General features: G+C 41.0%; 1 long non-coding RNA gene across 1 annotated transcript; it reads left to right on the top strand.

The window, feature by feature from the left end:
* The first annotated feature begins 7,923 nt into the window (after positions 1-7,923).
* On the top strand, positions 7,924-12,152 carry LOC132141816 (uncharacterized). The gene is made up of 2 exons (XR_009433929.1): positions 7,924-8,051; positions 11,823-12,152. It is a non-coding gene; the product is annotated as an uncharacterized LOC132141816 (long non-coding RNA).
* Positions 12,153-17,753: the final 5,601 nt, after the last annotated feature.

The raw sequence follows: 17,753 nt of genomic DNA, 5'->3' as shown, positions 1-17,753 counted from the left end.
GACTAATTAAATAATATTTATTTTGATAAGATTAAAAAAAAAACTTAAATTGAAACTAAAAAGCAGGTCGAGTGAGGACATTTGTAGAGATATTTCTCTTGTTCTACCTGTCACTGCATACTATTAACTATTAACTATATACTATTATATAGAACCTACTAGAACATGTCAAGATTAACAAATTCTCAATATATCAAATAGTTCACAGCTTGAATAATTTTTTTGCCATAACATTGTTGCCATAACAACTAGAAAAGATTGGGCTTTTCACATATGACACTCATCACTCTTTGATTTAAGTACATGCCTGTGAATCATATTTCTCTTTCAAATTTATATTAAACATCTGATGACAATAATATTCTACAATACATTAGCAAATAAAATAGTCACTTCATTGGGTTTCATTTGTGACACAAATTGCACAAAACTACAAGGACAGGCTTTGCTCTTCTATTCTTATAAGCCTCAAGAGATACAGAGATACTTCAAAAAACTGAGGAAAGAAATGCTGATGGCTAGCTCAAGTATCAAATTACATTCATATATACAGTACAGTGAGCTCAAAGTCTTAGCAATTTAGGGGTACCAACATATAAGGCATATTTTGACATAAAACGGTCCATTTTAAAACTAGCCCAAGGGGCTAAAATAAAAATAAATATGCTCAGTAATTGGACTTCAGCTGTTAAATCCATTCTAATCTATGTAGATAGGCTCCTACAGTGTTGTGCTTCATTAGGATGCTCTTCTCCAGCAGTCAGTTACTAGTCACCAAACCACATCACTGGAATAATGATGTGGATGTATTTACTGACAGTGAGGTGGAGAGCACACAAGCACTTCCTGCTACACTGGCTGGGAAATGGTTGTGGGATCTGCTAAAATGCTTAATTTTGGGAAACGAAAACCATTAAAAGAGCAATGACACTGTAGCTAACGAGACTCTTGGAGGTTCTTGTTTTTTTTAAATTCTGGAATTCTGTATGCCATGAACATGTAGTAATGAATGCATAAATGTGTCTGCTTTCACTGTCCTCCCAATGGGACAAGTCATTTATTCTGTTCATGTTTAGCCTGTGGAGTGACAAGATAATGACACCGTCATCACTCACAGTTCGGGCGGATTGGAAGCTTTAGGCACAAAAGTGCAGCTTCTGACGCCGCTTGAAGCTGACCTGGACAGATTGAGGAAGAAGGAGAGTCTACCCACAGACAGCTAACCTTTACCTAAGTGATGAGCTTGCTTTTAAAAGCTCAAATCTGAATATGAAGCATTTTGCGTTTCACCCAGAAGCTGAAGATTCACTGGTCTCCTGACTTACAAATGTAGGAAATTAAATGTTCCTCAAGAGCGTTCTTACTACATTAGGTGGGAAAGAGATGTGAATGAAAATGATGACAAATAAAGTGGAGAGATCTTAAGAGCCATTATCATGGCTGTAAAATATTGGCACATTCGGTGGTATAAAGAGGATTCATTTCCTCCTTAATAGCCCAGTCTTGGGCTTTTTCTCTTTGCCAGAGAAATAGCCATGGTAATATTCTCTACAAAGAAGTGACTTTTGCTGTAGAATAATGATTGCAGAGAGAGAGAGAGAGAGAGAGAGAGAGAGAGAGAGAGAGAGAGAATCTCAAATAATTGTTGTGCTTATTAATATTTTGGAGTTCAATGCAATATAATGCATCACCATAATTTGAGTAACTCTAGCAAGTTTAGCCAGCATGTTTATATATCTATATAGACTAAAAAAGCATTGCAGTCTAAGAAAAGTTAATTAAAAAGGGCACAATACTGTGTAAATATAAATAAATTGCCTGTATTGGTTTTATCTAAGGGTGTTTTACCTGTATTTTGAATTATGCAATGTATGAATTGGGTTATAGGAAATTTCCAAAATTACCAGTACAGTTTCTGTTTTTCAGTGTTTTTTTTTTTTTGTACAATGTCTAAAAAAAATTAAATATCCTGTGCTGCTAACTGAAACTTTGCTTAACGAGAAATACGAGTTTATCAGATTAAGCAGACATTCAATGAACAAATAAATCCAGCTGTGGACAAATAAACATGTTGAGATCATACAAAAAAATCCAGTGCATGATGTTCTCTTGATTTTTAACTTGATGTTTAATCTTAGGGCAAAGCTTAAAATCTTAGTTTTATAAGGGAGTTGAGGAAAGGTCAAAACGTTCAAGGTAAAAGTTTAAAAGTAAAAAAATAAGATAAAAAAAATAATTAAATAAATAATAATGTTGCCATGCTATTTTGAGTTTTCTTATTTTTTTGTAGAGTGCATAACAGATTTTCCTATGATATTGATCTAGAGCAAAGGGTTTTTTCAAAATATGCATTAAAATAATGAAACTGAAGGACAGCAAGAATTCAAAAGACATCTAATGTTTTAAACAAATCCATTCCCTGGCAAATTCTCTATATCCATGCATTCCTGTCAGGCATTTCTGCCAGCAGCTGCCCTGTTGATTCTCCACAGTGATTCCAGGAAGCACTGGAGGGCTGATATGCCCGGGAAAGACAAGAAGTCCTGTCTCCCGAGGCCTTGCTACCTCACCGCTGTGGGTTGGAGGTTGGAGGTTGTCTCTTTGTCCCTTGAGCATGCATGGCCAGTGGCTGTTTAACTTTTCCACTACGGTTCAGGAGCAGAGAGCACCAGAATTGAGATTCAGTTGTAAACTGAGTAGCTTTTGTGTGTGTGTGTGGTATAAATTCCATAAATAGATTCACACAACACACTTTCATTTCACACTTTCATTTCAGCTCATACTGTGAATGCAGGGTAGCTTAGAATTACATGTGCTGGATTGATGTTAGTGCATCAAAAGCACAACTGGTGTCAAAGGTTTTCATAAGAAAAGCGTGAAACTGCTTGCATATTACACCGCTGATGAACATTTATTTTATCCATCCATCCATCCAGTTATTAAAATACATTTATTTAAACATTTTAAGACAAATTAATATACAAATGCTGATAAAATGCTTTCCCATGTGAGCCAAAAACTATGGCCTTGGTTTTATCTATTATGCTGTAGATATCAGATTTTAGAGTTTAATTATTTGAACAAAGTTTCTGCCAATCTTTGAGTGAAACACATTAGTAATGGTGTTTTGTTCCTGAATAAATCAGTGTTTTTGAATGAAACATCTGAGTGAATGATTCAATGTCTCACTGATAAAGAAAGAAATCACGTACTTCCCTATATATAGTAGGCCAAAAACAAATGTGACAAAAAAAGTATGTCTGAATTCTCAGTACTCATAAAAGCGTAGGCAAGAACATACTTAGATTACTTACTACTTCTGGCGTGATTCTTAAGTGTACATACGATGAACGCTTCTCTATCCCATGAGGCCACAGGAAAGGATTTCTGAATGACAGTTAAGTGAAGCAACTGACTCTTCAAGTCACGTGATAATGACAACATGGAGAATGAATTTTGTTCAGATTACATTATAGAAATAGAATGCACTCCTTTTGCCTTTATAAAGTAATTACGTTTTCCTACTCAAAGAGAGTACTTGATTTTGGACGCAGCCAGCATCCTGATTTATTCTTTAATAAATCTGTGCTTATAAATGAACTGATTGAATGACTGATTCAATGAATCACTCATAAAGACAGGCACTTGTCATCCCCAACTGGTGTATCCATATAAGACGCAGAAAGACTGAAATGTTCTACATTGTTTATCATTTTTATACTTGCATGGTTAAATGTATATAATAATAAATAAATACATATTTTGATGTCAATATTTTCAATAATGTAATCTGAAAACAATATGGTGGACATAACTGTATGGATAAATAAAAATTTGTTGAAAAATGAATTCTTCATATCAGTGAATAGATTGTGACACTGAATTATGAAAAACTAAAGGCTTTAATGTACAAGTATTATAATTGTATTTCAGTATGCGTGAAAGAAAACAAGCATGATTGCTTGTTCAGGTCTCTTTAGAGAACAGTATTGCTTCTCTCTCTTTAGTTACTCTTGCAAAGTACTTTTGACTTTGCAGCTCACTTTTCAGGAGATTGTGAAAGTTTTTTTTTTTTAAATCTTAAGGAAACAGTAATTAGAAGTACAACTTTGTTAAATTCTCCAAAGCATTCCTTAATTAAGCATATGCAATTAATTTTGACTTATGTATAGTCATTATTTGATCTCACTGTAGTACAGTCACTTGACAATTACATGCCTACTATTATAATTGCCACAAAAAACTCAAAGAAGAAAAATGATATCAACAAGATCAAAATTATAAACAAATACCCCCCCCCCCACTCTCTCAATCAGAAACTAAACAGCATATAACATGTTTCTTCAGGCAATGATTAACTCAAACATTCCTCTCAGTCTATGTGTGTGTGTGGTGCAGTGGCATATTTCAGGATTATGACTTTCTAATAGCCACATTAGCACTCTGAATGGTTAGAAAAGTGTTTCTCATGTCTACTGATACAGATTGCAGTAGCAGGGTTACAGGTTGGGATTTAAGAAGCAATTTCATCCATTAAATTAGAAAAGATTAGTCTTACAGATAGTAACACGTCAAGATGAGATGGCCAGAGGTCTGAAAGAAAAGTATAGAAATAATGATTACACACAGACGTCTTATTCATACTCTGTCATATTCATACACTGATATTATGGAGACAACTCCCATCCTCAGCTAGCTTTGCTCTCTTCTCCATGTTATTAAATAAATTCAAATGAATGAGGATAAACATTTTTTCATTGACATTTTGAATTATATTTCTATTAAAATGATGTTCATGTTTCACCTACTGTATCTTAATATTTTAGTAAAGATAAGTGCTGTATTAATGTAGGTTTGGAATACACATAAGATTAATAATTATATTACACACAGTATAATGCATTTCACTGTGCTTATTATAACACATTAGAATAGTGTGCGCATGTTCTTATATGTATTGTTTTATATCATTACACACACACACACACACACACACACACACACACACAATATGAAAAATATGGTTAATATTACTTATCAATGAAACCAGAAAATGTAACTGTTCTGTCTTCTCCATTTTATAAAATTAATAATATATTTGTAAAAATAATTTTCTTTGGTGATGCACATGAAAGGACATGAAGTGGAAGGAATGACATTTTGAAATATACTAACATTAAAAAAAAAAAAACAATGTTCATGTGATCATTCTTTGTCAATATTTATTGTAGAGATGAGTGCTGTGCATCAATGTAACTTTTTTCTTTCAGGAAGCATTTGCATGCTTCAATAAAAGATAATATTTTTGAATTTCAAGGTGAAATGTGCATCATCAAATGTAAGTGCAGGTTTTTCAGACATTCCCAGGGTTTCATTGGACGGACAAACAGATAGTCCAGCTGATGCGGCGGAGCAAACAGAGCCATGTTTTATTACTCTGCTATAAATCAGCCTAAACAGGTTTAGTTATAGTTGTCTCTATACATTAAACCAGAACAGGAGAAGCATTTTAACATTCTAGAAAATATCATACATCGTCCTTAAGTATGATAATGTAAAGTTGATTGTTTCTTTAAAAAAAAAAATTAGCAAATATAAGAGAAGCTTAAACACTAAAAGAGTAACCATTATTTATACAAGGAAAGAAGTCTGTGCTAGACTTTGCAGTTGTTTCCTTACATTTAATTTAAACACCAACTGCATTATGAATGTCATGATGCAGTTAGGATGTCATCTAAATGTTTCTCTGAATTGTTCGGTCCTGACAAGAATATTGCCTTGTGGGGACATGTACTGTATGAAAGGTTTTTTTTTTTTTTTTTTTTTCTGTCTCCTCTTTTTCTCTCTCTATTGGTGTGTGGTTTCCCTTAGACAAAAATGAAAATGAAGGGTTTTCTATTTTGAGAGGTTCTAATTATCTTTTTTTTCTCAACATGTGATGCTGGGCTCCACTCCACAGCTCGGCCTTCAGCGGTTTTAGCTGGCAGTGTGCCGGATTCTGGCCTTACATTAGCCCTGACCCACTCTTATTTTATTTTACATTTAAAAATGAGTTCAATTTTATTATTCTACTACTAAATCATTTATATTTCTATGTCGTCCTACATTATAATTTTTTTCTTTTGATGAAATAATAATAATTGTGAATACTTGTGTAAAGGGCTAATAAGACTGAGGAATCAATTTGACTCTAAAATAAAGTAAAGGAATAATTCACCCAAAAGTGAAAATTTGTTGACAATTTACTCACCCTCAGGCCATGCTAGATTTAGATGAATTTGTTTCTTCATTGCAACAGACTTGGAGTGCTTCACTTGCTCACCAATCTGCAGTGAATGGGTACGATCAGAATGAGAGTCTAAACAGCTGATAAAAACTTTACAATAATCCACAAGTAATTCACACCACTCCAGTCAACAAGTTAATGTCTTCTGAAGTGAAAAGCAGTGTTTGTATTAATCTTCAAACTGTTATTTCCGGATAAAATATGGAAGTAAAAAATCTCTAGTAAAAAAAATTGGTCTCATCTGAGCCAGGAGAGAAATAGGCACAGATAAAGCACTGTTTGCAAGTAAAAAAATAGTCCAGAAAAGTTTTAAATATGTTGGTGGATTTTACTGTGAGAGGACAACCGGGGATGAACTTTTTAACTGGAAGTGTTATTATGGATAGAGACTGGTTTTTGGTACAGGTTTTAAGTCTTAATGATTACAAACACGCAGTTTTTCACTTCACAAAACGGATGAACTGGAGTCATGTCGATTTTTTTTTAGATTATTGTAATGTTTTTATAAGCTGTTTGGACCATCATTCTGAGGGCACCCATTTACTGCTGATGGTCTATTGCTGAGCAATTGAGTTATCAATTGAATGATGTAATGTCAAATTGATCCAAATCTGTTCTGATGAATAAACAAACTCATTTATCTTGGATGGCTTGAGGGTGAATACTGTACATTTTAAGACCCTTTAATTGTAATTTGAATAAATGATTCCCCAGCTGAAAAGGCCATTTAAGGAAATTAATCTGCAAATATGGCTTGTTCTGTACGAGGCAAACTGTGTGCTGTTCATGACTGTGAGGCAAACAACTGTGACTCACCTAATAAAGTAAGGCGAGATTTCTTTCAAGTTTAAACTTTTGGTGTTTCATTCAGTTTGAATAAAATTCATGCACTGAAATGGCTTTGAAAAAGAAGAAGAAGAAGAAGAAGAAGAAGAAGAAGAAGAAGAAGAAGAAGAAGAAGAAGAAGAAGAAACCTGACAGGACTGAGAGAAGTTACAACATTTGATGGAGAATAAGGTTAAAAAATCCAGTTTTTCCATTAAGCAGTTGTCTGTCAGCTTTGGTGCTGCAGGATAGTACATCAAAGAGAGAGAAAGAGACTGGCAGAAGAAGAACAAAGCTGAAACAGTTTAATTTCAGGGCTGCTCATGTAGTTGACTTTACAAGGTTCAGTCCAGCACCCATGAGTACAGACACAAATAAGATATGCAATATTAGAGCTGTCAATTGACTTAAATGTTTAATTGACTGAATTACATGATATGGTGCTTATTTATTAAAATCTCCATTTATTGCATATCAGTATTTAATCAGTGTTTGAGAAAACTGTCACGGTTGAGGAATTCATTGACGCTCCCTTGCACTGTGTGTGTGTATTTTATGAATTAATGTGTGTGTGTGTGTGTGTGTGTGGGCGTGGTCGCTGATTATCCTCCGGGGAAGTCAGCAACAGGTGTTGTGCATTACCACTGTCTATTTATACTCACCTCATGCGTCTTGTGTTTGTCAGATCGTTGTTTTATGGATGTTGCCTGTTGTGTTCCTGTTTCTTCGGCTCCTCGTGTCTCCTGTTTTGTCTCCGGCTGGAAGTTCGCCGTTGCAGTTTATGTCTTCACTCTTCACCAACACTGGGTTGTCCAGGTGTCCGGGCTCACCCAGCAGATCCAACAACTGACACAGCCCATTGCGCCCAACCCACCGCCGATTTCCCCTGCATCTGTCCGTCAACATGAGCCACGTCTGCCGACGCCGGAGAGTTATTCTGGTGAGCCAAGTTATTGTAGAGCTTTTTTGACCAAGTGCTCAATGTTTTTTGCTCTCTAACCCCAGACATTTTGCACTGAAGATTCGAAGGTGGCCTTCGTGCTTACACTGCTGTCCGGGCGTGCGGCGCCATGGGGGACGGCGATGTGGGAGAACCATCGATCCTGTTGTGACTCGTTCGCGGCACTCTCGGAGGACATGAGAAGGGTGTTTGAGCGGGCAGTCGCAGGCAGAGAGGCGGCTCGCCAGCTCGCAGACATCCGCCAGGGAGAAAGATCCTTCGCCGGCTATTCCATCGAGTTTCGCACCCTCTCCGCAGAGTGCAGCTGGAACGAGGAGGCGCAATGGGACATCTTCCTGCATGGGCTGGCTGACCGCATCCAACACGAGATTTATACCCTGAACCTGCCAGAGAAGCTCGACGATCTGATCGAGCTGGCCTTAAGAGTGGATGCACGCCTGCATCGGTTGGAACAACACAATCGTACGACACCTACACAGAGGAGCTTTGGGATCTCCCCACTCAACGCTCGTGATGCGGTCAGCTCCGTCGACGATCACGAGTCCATGCAGGTGGGTCGAGCCCGGCTCTCCCGGGAGGAGAGAGAGAGAAGGAGATCCAGAGGATTGTGCCTCTAGTGTGGTGGACCTGGACATTTTCTCAATAATTGCCCAGTAAAAGAGCGTGCCCGGCAGTGAAGAAGAGGATCCTGTCGGGCGGGGTCTCCATCCAATAAACCTCTTCCACCCTCCTCCCGGTGAGATTGTAGTGGGCAACTTGGTTACATCACTGTCAAGCTCTTCTCGACTCCGGGGAAGAAGGTAACTTTATGGACTGGTCATTTGCACAACAGCTTCAGATACCCACCATACCAATCACTAACAAGATCTCAGTTAACGCACTCAATTGTCAAAAGTTACCCACAGTATCTCACACCACCAGTCAGATAACACTCATCACATCCGGCAATCATTCTGAAGAACTGTCATTTCTCCTCATGGACTCCCCTCAGGTTCCCATTGTCCTCGGTCACCTCTGGTTGGTGCAGCATAACCCCAGGGTGGACTGGGGACATATCTCTGTTTCTGCCTGGAGCACTGAGTGTTATGCATCTTGTTTAGTGTCTGCTTGTTAGTCTCTGTCTTGTTCTGTCTTGCTGGAAGAGCCGGTGAATTTGTCAAACGTGCCCGCTGAGTACCTCGACCTGAAGGAGGTGTTCAGTAAGTCCAGAGCTGCTTCTCTTCCTCCGCATCCTCCCTATGACTGTGCTATAGATCTACTGTCAGGTACGTCTCCGCCTAAGGGCAAGCTATACTCTCTGTCCGTTCCCGAGAGGGAGGCCATGGAGAAATATATTTCTGATTCTCTGGCATCCAAATTCATCCAACCTTCCTCTTCTCCAGCGGGGGCGGGGTTCTTTTTTGTGGGGAAGAAGGACGGTTCTCTGCAACCTTGCGTTGATTACCGAGGGCTGAATAACATCACGGTAAAGAATACTTATACTTTGCCGTTGATGTCTTCAGCCTTCGAGAGGTTGCAGGGAGCATCGGTCTTCACAAAACTGGACTTACGTAATGCTTATCATTTGGTCCGCATCAGGAAGGGGGGTGAATGGAAGACCGCTTTTAACACCCCTAGGGGGCACTTTGAATACTTGGTTATGCCTTTCGGGCTCTCCAATAGCCCAGCGGTATTCCAGGCACTCGTCAATGATGTGCTGAGAGACATGGTCGATCAGTTCATTTATGTCTACCTGAATGACATATTGATTTTTTCTTCGTCCCTCCAGGAACACGTTCAGCACGTCAGACGAGTGCTTCAGAGGTTGCTAGAGAATGGGCTTTTTGTCAAGGCAGAGAAATGCGCTTTTCATGCACAGTCTGTCCCTTTCCTAGGTTACGTCATTTCGTCTGAGGGAGTGCATATGGATCCTGACAAAGTCAAGGCTGTGGTGGATTGACTTTAATCGTCTGGACTGATCACAAGAACTTAGAATACATTCAATCTGCCCAAAGACTCAACTCCAGACAGGCTCGGTGGGCTCTTTTTTTCGGTCGTTTTGACTTTACTCTTTCATACCGCCCGGGTTCTAAAAACATCAAACCCGAATCTTTATCTCGTATTTTTGATCCATCCGAACGCCCGGCTACTCCTGAGTGCATTTTACCGGAGACTCTATTCATCTCCACACTCCGATAGGAAGTCGAATCGAAGGTCAAGACGGCCTTAGAAGGGGTAACGCCTCTGTCCCGGTGCCCACCAAACCGATTGTTTGTGCCGGAGGGATTACAGTCTGACGTTACTCAGTGGGGTCATTGTTCCAATGTAGCCTGTCATCCAGGAGTAAATAGTACTAGATTTCTAGTTAAGCAACGATTCTGGTGGCCATCTATGGCTTGCGACAGAGATTTTGTTTTGGCCGGCTCGATCTGTGCGATTGGTAAGACTTCCAATCGACCCCCAGTTGGGCTTCTTCAACCGCTGTCTGTCCCTTCGAGACCCTGGTCCCACATAGCGCTAGATTTTGTTACCGCCCTCCCGCCATCCCAAGGCAATACGGTTGTTTTAACCGTAGTGGACCGGTTCTCGAAGGCGACTCATTTTATTCCTTTGCCAAAATTGCCTTCAGCCAAAGAAACAGCGGTGACTGTCATCGATCATGTCTTTCGGTTACATGGCCTCCTGACGGACGTGGTCTCTGACAGGGGATCCCAATTTGTCTCCAAATTTTGGCAAGAATTCTTTTAAATTACTGGGGGCTACTGTCAGTCTATCTTTGGGTTATCACCCCCAGAGCAACGGGCAGACCGAGAGAGCCAACCAAGATTTGGAGAGAATGTTGCGATGTGTTGCCACCAAGAACCCTTCCTCTTGGTGTCAACAACTCTCAAAGGTGGAATACGCTCACAACTCGCTACCTGTGTCATCCACGGGCCTATCTCCGTTTGAGGGTAGCTTAGGGTACCATCCACCTATTTTTCCTAGTCTGGAATCCGAAGTCGCATTCCCCTCCGCTCACGCTTTTGTCCAGAGGTGTCACTGTACATGGACTAGAGCCCGTGAGACTCTGCTCCAAGTAAGGACATGCACCAAGGTTAAGGCCGATCGCCACCGGTCAAAACCTCCCGTGTATGTCGTCGGTTCCAAAGTGTGGCTTTCTACTAAGAACATTCCACTCCGTTCCGTTTCTAATAAGCTAGCTCCCAAATTCATTGGCCCATTTCCTGTCACCAAAATCATTAGTCCGGTGACAGTTCGCCTCAAACTCCATCCTGCGTACAGAAGAATTAATCCAGTGTTCCATGTTTCCAAATTGAAACCCGTATTTTATTCACCCATTAATCTGCCAGCCCCGGTTCCCCCACCGCCGCGACTCGTAGATGGGGAACCCACTTATTCGGTAAGTCGAATTCTGGACTCGAGACGGAGGGGATGCGGATTTCAGTATCTGGTGGACTGGGAGGGTTACGGTCCTGAGGAGAGAAGTTGGGTTCCTGCTAGGGACATTCTGGATCAGTCCCTTATTGATGATTACTATCAACAGGTAGGTTCCTCTGGGAGCTCCAGGAGGTGCTCCTAGGGGGAGGGCTACTGTCACGGTTGAGGAATTCATTGACGCTCCCTTGCACTGTGTGTGTGTATTTTATGAATGAATGTGTGTGTGTGTGTGTGTGGGCGTGGTCGTTGATTATCCTCCGGGGAAATCAGCGACAGGTGTTGTGCATTACCACTGTCTATTTATACTCACCTTATGCGTCTTGTGTTTGTCAGATCGTTGTTTTATGGATGTTGCCTGTTGTGTTCCTGTTTCTTCGGCTCCTCGTGTCTCCTGTTTTGTGTCCGGCTGGAAGTTTGCCGTTGCAGTTTATGTCTTCACTCTTCACCAACACTGGGTTCATCACTTCACGTCTGACCATCGGATCGAGTTGTCCATGCAAGCCTGCGCTGCCTAGTCATCATCATCATCGGAGATTACCATCACACTCAGAAGGATCTGTGTACTGCATCTGCGATCTTCCAGCACTACTGAGAACTGTGTCTGCTTCCCTATTCACTCTGAGACTGGTGCTATTCATTCTAATAAAGATCTGTTTTACTTGCTATTGTCCCCTCTATCCATTCGTTACAAAAACTCCCCAAATCAAAATCATGTATATTATATGTATTATAATATATTGTTATTCTACGTATACATATATAATAATTATTTACAAGTAATAAATATTACTGCAAATACACTGAGGACACTGAATTTGTCAAATACAGCAAATATGAAGTATACAGAACCCATAAATAATTTGCATTAGCTGCACTAATCTGATCTTTTCTCTATAGTAATACTCTAATAGTCTTCTATAGTTTTTGTGTGTGCTAATAACATAAACTTATTAATGAAACATAACCAGATGGATTTTGTGTAAAAACTGTACGTAAATCCATCACGTAAATAATGGCATTAAATTATTGCTTTAATTTAACAAAGAATTGCTTTACAACTGATTTACAAAGAAACAGTTTTACTTGTGTTTTGTGAATGAGGCCCCATTAGCAATCTTGTTGAACACTTAACCTGAAATGAACACTATTTTTTGTTTTAAAGTCAATGGGGATGAAACCTTAAAAAGCAACCTTATTCTCAAGTGATTCTCTTAATCTGCTTCCCCTAAATCACTTCGTTATAAGCTCCGGATTTTAATTAGAGCCTTTAACCATGTACACAGCACTCACTTGTGTCATTTGGAAAATTAACTAGTCAAATAGGTCTCACGGCCTTTTGAATCCTTTTCATTGTTGGTTGCTGCCGACTTCACTGTTGTTATATTCTGACTATATTTATTTGCACATATAATTATGATCCACATGCGGGAGTGCTTAATAACACAATGAAAAACATGTTAATTGTATAATGATTTTAGGTTAAAAGTATAATAAATCTAAAAATTAAAGACTATTGTCATTTACTCTCATTCAAGTCAAAGGTTTGAAAGTAAGATGAACAAAAGAGATATTTTCTTTCAAGTAGCATGTTCATATATTTAGATATATGAAATTAGTGTTGGTAAAGCTATTTTAAAAAACAAATTATTTCTTTTTGAACAAGTAAATTTAAATAAACCGATTTACACAATTATTTGATATTTACTCGTGAGTACTTTACCTTGTTAAATTGATAGTTCACCCAAAAATTAAAATGTGCTTTTAATTTACTCAAGTAAATGAGATCACTGACCAGCAACAGAATACCTTGCAAGACTTTTTAAGGAAAACAGGGCAACTGCAGTATATTTAGATTAAATCCAACCACTCCATTCCTGCTTTGACATCCTCCCTTCAGGAAGAAGACTGCGCATACCTTTGGCTAAAATTAACTAACTCTAAGTCCAATTTGATAAAGTGGTTCAATTAGTTCACCAAAAAGAACCAGTTCAAAAGAATGCAACCAAAGAACACTCGCTTGCCTAGCTCTGGATTACAGGTAATAATGTTGTAAATAATGCTCCGTTTCTTTCACAGACCGATCATTTCACTTCATAAGACCTCAATATATTGTCAGGAGCCACAGGAATTAATTTTGTGTTCCCTGATATGTTTTTTGAGCGCACTCAAGACACCAACTCACCTGTCTGTGCTGTCATCCACCAACATCTCCACCAATAAACATTATTACTTGCATTTGCCTCCTGTCTTCCATTGCCCCGTGACAGAACGATCTGACCAGCTATGGAGGCAGCGAGTAATCTACCATCCACCCTTGAAGACTTTCTCAGCGCCAGTGTTCGGAGGATGGACTCCCAGGAGAGGAATCTTAACGACACTGGTCACGCGGTTCAGGCTTTGGTGATGCAGGTGTCCGAGCTCACCCAACAACTACAGCTACTACGAGTTCCCACCGCGCCGCCCACACCGCCCACACCGCCCGTTCCCCCAGCACCATCGGAAGCCCCCTCCCAGCCAGAACCACGTCTCCCCATTCCGGAGTCCTACTCGGGTGAGCCCAACTTTTGTAGAGCTTTCTTAACCCGATGCGATATGCATTTTTCTCTCCAACCCAGAACCTTTGCCAACGAACGAGCCAAGGTGGCCTTCGTATTAACCCTGCTCACTGGGAGGGCGGCATTATGGGGAACAGCGGTGTGGGAGAACCAGGATCCATGCTGCACCTCATTCCAGACACTCTCCGCCGAGATGAGACAGGTCTTTGATCGGGCCGTCATCGGGAGGGAGGCAACGAGGATACTTGCTGAGCTGCGTCAGCATGAGAGATCCTTCTCGGATAATTCCATCGAGTTCCGATCCCTGGCGGTGGAGTGTCATTGGAACGAGGAGGCGCAGTGAGACATGTTCCTGCATGGGCTGGCTGACCGCGTCCAGAAGGAGATCTACGCCCTGGATCTTCCGACGTCACTCAATGGGCTAATCGAACTGGCTTTGCGGGTCGAAGCACGTCTGACGCGAGTAGAGAGGTGGAACTTACCCAGCTCCACATTAAGGGGGAACTGGACATCACACTTACACCTGTCCGGTAAAAGGCCAAGCCCGGTAGTACGTATGAGGCTACTATCGGGTGGGATCTCCGCCGAGAAGACCTCATCATCATCCATGCTCCTCCCGGTAAGACTAAGATGGTCAGCACAGATTCACGACTGTCAAGCACTACTGGACTCAGGGGCAGAAGGTAATTTCATGGATAGTACACTGGCACACAGACTACACATTCCCCTCAAAACCCTCCCGCACCACATCACAGTTCACGCTCTCAATGGACAGAAACTACCAGTCATATCTCACGTCACTGAAGACATCACCCTCATCACATCAGGCAACCACTCTGAAACTATTTCCTTCCACATCCTTGACTCTCCTCTGGCACCCATAGTCATCGGTCACCCCTGGCTCCTCCTTCACAACCCCAAAATAGACTGGTCATCCAACTCCATTCTGACTTGGTGTAATAGTTGTCATGAGTCTTGTCTAGTGTCTGCCTGTCCGTCTGTTTCTATGTCTGTGTTTCAGGAGGAGGCAGTGGATTTGTCTAACGTGCCCGCCGAGTACCTCCACCTGAAGGAAGTGTTCAGTAAGTCTCGTGCTGCTTCTCTTCCTCCGCATTGTCCCTATGACTGTGCTATAGAATTACTGTCAGGTAAGTCTCCGCCTAAAGGCAAATTATATTCACTTTCTGTTCCGGAGAGGGAGGCTATGGAGAAATATATTTCTGATTCTCTAGCTTCGAAGTTCATCCGCCCTTCCTCTTCTCCAGCCGGGGCGGGGTTCTTTTTTGTGGGGAAGAAAGACGGATCGCTGCGACCTTGCATTGATTACCGGGGACTGAACAACATCACGGTAAAAAATACATATCCTTTGCCGTTGATGTCTTCAGCCTTCGAGAGGTTGCAGGGAGCGTCGATTTTCACGAAATTGGACTTACGTAATGCTTATCATTTGGTCCGTATCAGGGAGGGGGATGAATGGAAGACCGTTTTTAACACCCCCAGAGGGCACTTTGAATATTTGGTTATGCCCTTCGGGCTTTCCAACTCCCCAGCGGTCTTCCAGGCACTCGTCAACGACGTGCTGCGAGATTTGATTGATCAATTCATATATGTCTACCTGGACGACATATTCAGGGGCGCCCCACCCCTGTATAAACTCTGGCCACCCCTGTGGCCACCCCTAGGATTATTTGCAGTGGGTACTATTAATTTAAATGCAGAATGTAAATTCACAATAGTTTAAGAAGTGAAAAAAAGTGCAGCAGCTGCTGCAGCCACAGTTGTGCGTCTCTGAGCAACATTAAAGTGTTTCGTTCCTGAATGAATCAACCGTTTAAATGATTCGGTTCAATCGCAATGACTCACTTATTAACAGTGACTCGCTGCCACCTATTGGCGGTTTTAATTTCACATTTTATGGAACCTTTTCATTTTTTAAATAATTTCAAACATCAGTTTTCAATGTTTTATCTTTAAAATATCAAAACATTTATTCATTTGTAACTGCAGGTTAAAGTATTCCATGTTCCACGGAGCTACATTAAACAGTGTGTAAAAACATCTGAATAGCACTTCAGATGCAGCTTCTGTTTTATCTGCATTGCAAAGATCAGTTTTGTTGATACTGATTGCATTTGCTTGGTAACAGCCCAAATGCAAGTATTTGACCTAAAATATGGTGCACACTTTTAGAAACAATGTTGTAAAGGTAAAAAAAAAAAAAAAAAAAAAAAATCAGGTGTCAGCACAATTAAAAATAAGATATCAGCACAATAACACTCAGCAAAATAGTGTAATTATCGTTATCGATAAAATCCTAGAACTCACAGATATAACTTTTTGTCTATATTGCAAACCCTTAATTTTTTTTCTTTATTTTAATGTGCCACCCCAAAATTTACTGTGGCCTCATTTGGCCACCCCTGTTAACATTTTCTGGGGGCGCCACTGGACATATTGATTTTTTCCTCTTCTCTCCAGGAACATGTGCAGCACGTTCGACGAGTGCTTCAGAGATTGCTAGAGAATGGGCTTTTTGTCAAGGCGGAGAAATGCGAGTTTCACGCACAGTCGGTTCCGTTTCTGGGGTATATCTTGTCGACTGAGGGAATACGCATGGATCCCAAGAAGGTTAAGGCTGTGGTAGAGTGGACAAGTCCAGATTCCCGTAAGGCCCTACAGCGGTTTCTGGGGTTCGACAATTTCTACCGGCGTTTTATTCGCAACTTCAGCCAACTAGCCACACCTCTGACCGCCTTGACCTCCTCCAAAACTACGTTCAGGTGGTCAGACACAGCCAAGGCTGTGTTTGCCAAACTGAAGAGCTGCTTTGTTTCAGCCCCTATCTTGATCACCCCTGATCCATCACGTTAGTTTGTGGTGGAGGTCGATGCGTCGGAGGTGGGGGTAGGGGCGGTGTTATCTCAACGTTCTCCCTCAGACGACAAGGTCCACCCATGCGCGTTTTTCTCTTATCGTTTATCCCCTGCAGAACGTAATTATGATATTGGTAACCGAGAATTATTGGCAGTCAAGATGGCATTGGAAGAATGGCGCCACTGGTTAGAAGGATCGGGGGTTCCTTTTATTGTATGGACAGACCACAAGAATTAAGAATATATTAGCTCTGCCAAAAGGTTGAACTCCAGGCAGGCTCGGTGGGCACTTTTTTTTCGGATGTTTTGACTTTACTCTCTCGTACTGCCCGGGTTCCAAAAATATTAAACCCGATTCCTTGCCACGTATTTTTGACCGTTCCGAACGCCCGTCCACTACCGAGTGTATTTTTCCTGAGACATTAGTGGTCTCCACACTCACATGGGAGATCGAATCGAAGGTCAAGACAGCCTTAGAAGGGGTAACGCCTCCGCCCGGGTGCCCACCGAATCGCTTATTTGTGCTGGAGGGATTACGGTCCAACGTTATCCAGTGGGGGCATTGTTCTAATGTGGCTTGTCATCCAGGAGTTAACCGCACTAAATTTTTAGTCAAGCAACGGTTCTGGTGGCCACTTATGACTCACGACATTCACAGTTTTGTTTTGGCTTGCTTGTTTTGTGCACTGGTAAGACCTCCAATCAACCCCCTGATGGGTTACTTCAACTGCTGCCGGTCCCTTCGAGACCCTGGTCCCACATCGCACTAGATTTTATTACCGCCCTCCCAGGGCAACACGGTAGTATTGACCGTGGTGGACCGGTTCTCGAAGGCT

This window comes from Carassius carassius, chromosome 6 (genome assembly GCF_963082965.1).
Source record: "Carassius carassius chromosome 6, fCarCar2.1, whole genome shotgun sequence".
Taxonomy (NCBI): Eukaryota; Metazoa; Chordata; class Actinopteri; order Cypriniformes; family Cyprinidae; genus Carassius; species Carassius carassius.
Note: the sequence above shows the minus strand (reverse complement) of the source record. Positions and strands in the feature narration are given on the sequence as shown.